This window comes from Salmo salar, chromosome ssa03, assembly GCF_905237065.1.
Source record: "Salmo salar chromosome ssa03, Ssal_v3.1, whole genome shotgun sequence".
Taxonomy (NCBI): Eukaryota; Metazoa; Chordata; class Actinopteri; order Salmoniformes; family Salmonidae; genus Salmo; species Salmo salar.
In genome coordinates, this window is record NC_059444.1 from 97872676 (window position 1) to 97876798 (window position 4123).

The window sequence follows — 4123 nt, forward strand, 5'->3', positions numbered from 1 at the left end:
GGGGTGCAGGGTAAATGTTCCTGTGTGGGAGGTGGGGTGCTGGGTAAATGTTCCTGTGTGGGAGGTGGGGTGCAGGGTAAATGTTCCTGTGTGGGAGTATGGGTGCAGGGTAAATGTTCCTGTGTGGGAGGTGGGGTGCTGTGTAAATGTTCCTGTGTGGGAGGTGGGTGCAGGGTAAATGTTCCTGTGTGGGAGGTGGGGTGCAGGGTAAATGTTCCTGTGTGTGAGGTGGGGTGCAGGGTAAATGTTCCTGTGTGGGAGGTGGGGTGTAGTGTATATGTTCATGTGGGGGGGGTGGATGCAGGGTAAATGTTCTTGTGTGGGAGGTGTGGCTGCAGGGTAAATGTTCCTGTGTGGGGGGAGGGTGCAGGGTAAATGTTCCTGTGTGGGAGGTGGGGTGCAGGGTAAATGTTCCTGTGTGGGAGGTGGGGTGTAGTGTAAATGTTCCTGTGGGTGGGGGGGGGTGGAATGCAGGGTAAATGTTCTTGTGTGGGAGGTGTGGTGCAGGGTAAATGTTCCTGTGTGGGGGATGGGGTGCAGGGTAAATGTTCCTGTGTGGGGGTGGGGTGCAGGGTAAATGTTCCTGTGTGGGAGGGTGGGGTGCAGGGTAAATGTTCCTGTGTGGGAGGTTGGGTGCAGGGTAAATGTTCCTGTGTGGGAGGTGGGTGCAGGGTAAATGTTCCTGTGTGGGAGGTGGGTGCAGGGTAAATGTTCCTGTGTGGGAGGTGGGTGCAGGGTAAATGTTCCTGTGTGGGAGGTGGGTGCAGGGTAAATGTTCCTGTGTGGGAGGTGGGTGCAGGGTAAATGTTCCTGTGTGGGAGGGGGGGTGCAGGGTAAATGTTCCTGTGTGGGAGGTGGGGTGCTGTGTAAATGTTCCTGTGTGGGAGGCGGGGTGAGGTGTAAATGTTCCTGTGTGTGTGAGGTGGGGTGCAGGGTAAATGTTCCTGTGTGGGAGGTGGGGTGCAGGGTAAATGTTCCTGTGTGGGAGGTGGGTGTAGGTATATGTTCATGTGGGGGGGGGTGGAGTGCAGGGTAAATGTTCTTGTGTGGGAGGTGTGCTGCAGGGTAAATGTTCCTGTGTGGGGGGAGGGTGCAGGGTAAATGTTCCTGTGTGGGAGGTGGGGTGCTGTGTAAATGTTCCTGTGTGGGAGGTGGGGTGCAGGGTAAATGTTCCTGTGTGGGAGGTGGGGTGCAGGGTAAATGTTCCTGTGTGGGAGGTGGGGTGCTGTGTAAATGTTCCTGTGTGGGAGGTGGGGTGCAGGGTAAATGTTCCTGTGTGGGAGGTGGGGTGCAGGGTAAATGTTCCTGTGTGTGAGGTGGGGTGCAGGGTAAATGTTCCTGTGTGGGAGGTGGGGTGTAGTGTATATGTTCATGTGGGGGGGTGGGTGCAGGGTAAATGTTCCTGTGTGGGAGGTGGTTGCAGGGTAAATGTTCCAGTGTGGAAGGTGGGTGCAGGGTAAATGTTCCTGTGTGGGAGGTGGGTGCAGGGTAAATGTTCCTGTGTGGGAAGGAGGGGTGTCAGGGTAAATGTTCCTGTGTGGGAGGTGGGGTGCTGTGTAAATGTTCCTGTGTGGGAGGCAGGGTGCAGGGTAAATGTTCCTGTGTGGGAGGTGGGGTGCAGGGTAAATGTTCCTGTGTGTGAGGTGGGGTGCAGGGTAAATGTTCCTGTGTGGGAGGTGGAGTGTAGTGTATATGTTCATGTGGGGGGGGTGGAATGCAGGGTAAATGTTCTTGTGTGGGAGGTGTGCTGCAGGGTAAATGTTCCTGTGAGGGGGATGGGGTGCAGGGTAAATGTTCCTGTGTGGGAGGTTTGGTGCAGGGTAAATGTTCCTGTGTGGGAGGTGGGTGCAGGGTAAATGTTCCTGTGTGGGAGGTGGGTGCAGGGTAAATGTTCCTGTGTGGGAGGTGGGTGCAGGGTAAATGTTCCTGTGTGGGAGGTGGGTGCAGGGTAAATGTTCCTGTGTGGGAGGTGGGTGCAGGGTAAATGTTCCTGTGTGGGAAGAGAAGAGGGGTGTCCGGGATAAATGTTCCTGTGTGGGAGGTGGGGTGCTTTGTAAATGTTCCTGTGTGGGAGGCAGGGTGAGGTGTAAATGTTCCTTGTGTGTGAGGTGGGGTGCAGGGTAAATGTTCCTGTGTGGGAGGTGGGTGCAGGGTAAATGTTCCTGTGTGGGAGGTGGGGTGTAGTGTATATGTTCATGTGGGGGGGGGGGGTGGAATGCAGGGTAAATGTTCTTGTGTGGGAGGTGTGCTGCAGGGTAAATGTTCCTGTGCGGGGGATGGGGTGCAGGGAAAAGTGTCTGTGTGGGAGGTGGGGTGCAGGGTAAATGTACTTGTGTGGGAGGTTTGGTGCAGGGTAAATGTTCCTGTGTGGGAGGGGGTGCAGGGTAAATGTTCCTGTGTGTGGAGGTGGGGTGCAGGGTAAATGTTCCTGTGTGGGAGGTGGGGTGCAGGGTAAATGTTCCTGTGTGTGAGGTGGGGTGCAGGGTAAATGTTCCTGTGTGGGAGGTGGGGTGGAGTGTATATGTTCCTGTGTGGGGAGGTGGGTGCAGGGTAAATGTTCCTGTGTGGGAGGTGGGTGCAGGGTAAATGTTCCTGTGTGGGAGGTGGGGTGCAGGGTAAATGTTCCTGTGTGGGAGGTGGGTGCAGGGTAAATGTTCCTGTGTGGGAGGTGGGTGCAGGGTAAATGTTCCTGTGTGGGAGGTGGGGTGCAGGGTAAATGTTCCTGTGTGGGAGGTGGGTGCAGGGTAAATGTTCCTGTGTGGGAGGTGGGGTGCAGGGTAAATGTTCCTGTGTGGGAGGTGGGTGCAGGGTAAATGTTCCTGTGTGGGAGGTGGGTGCAGGGTAAATGTTCCTGTGTGGGAGGTGGGTGCAGGGTAAATGTTCCTGTGTGGGAGGTGGGTGCAGGGTAAATGTTCCTGTGTGGGAAGAGGGGTGTCAGGGTAAATGTTCCTGTGTGGGAGGTGGGGTGCAGTGTAAATGTTCCTGTGTGGGAGGCGGGGTGAGGTGTAAATGTTCCTGTGTGTGTGAGGTGGGGTGCAGGGTAAATGTTCCTGTGTGGGAGGTGGGTGCAGGGTAAATGTTCCTGTGTGGGAGGTGGGGTGCAGGGTAAATGTTCCTGTGTGGGAGGTGGGGTGCAGGGTAAATGTTCCTGTGTGGGAGGTGGGGTGCAGGGTAAATGTTCCTGTGTGGGAGGTGGGTGCAGGGTAAATGTTCCTGTGTGGGGGTGGGTGCAGGGTAAATGTTCCTGTGTGGGAGGTTGGGTGCAGGGTAAATGTTCCTGTGTGGGAGGTGGGTGCAGGGTAAATGTTCCTGTGTGGGAGGTGGGGTGTAGGGTATATGTTCATGTGGGGGGGGGGGGTGGAATGCAGGGTAAATGTTCTTGTGTGGGAGGTGTGCTGCAGGGTAAATGTTCCTGTGCGGGGGATGGGGTGCAGGGTAAATGTTCCTGTGTGGGAGGTTGGGTGCAGGGTAAATGTTCCTGTGTGGGAGGTGGGGTGCAGGGTAAATGTTCCTGTGTGGGAGGTGGGTGCAGGGTAAATGTTCCTGTGTGGGAGGTGGGTGCAGGGTAAATGTTCCTGTGTGGGAGGTGGGTGCAGGGTAAATGTTCCTGTGTGGGGAGGTGGGTGCAGGGTAAATGTTCCTGTGTGGGAGAGAAGGGGTGTCAGGGTAAATGTTCCTGTGTGGGAGGTGGGGTGTAGTGTATATGTTCATGTGGGGTGGGGGGGGTGGATGCAGGGTAAATGTTCTTGTGTGGGAGGTGTGGTGCAGGGTAAATGTTCCTGTGTGGGGGTGGGGTGCAGGGTAAATGTTCTTGTGTGGGAGGTGTGGTGCAGGGTAAATGTTCTTGTGTGGGAGGTGTGCTGCAGGGTAAATGTTCCTGTGTGGGGGGAGGGTGCAGGGTAAATGTTCCTGTGTGGGAGGTGGGGTGCTGGGTAAATGTTCCTGTGTGGGAGGTGGGGTGCAGGGTAAATGTTCCTGTGTGGGAGGTGTGGTGCAGGGTAAATGTTCCTGTGTGGGAGGTGGGGTGCTGTGTAAATGTTCCTGTGTGGGAGGTGGGTGCAGGGTAAATGTTCCTGTGTGGGAGGTGGGGTGCAGGGTAAATGTTCCTGTGTGGGAGGTGGGG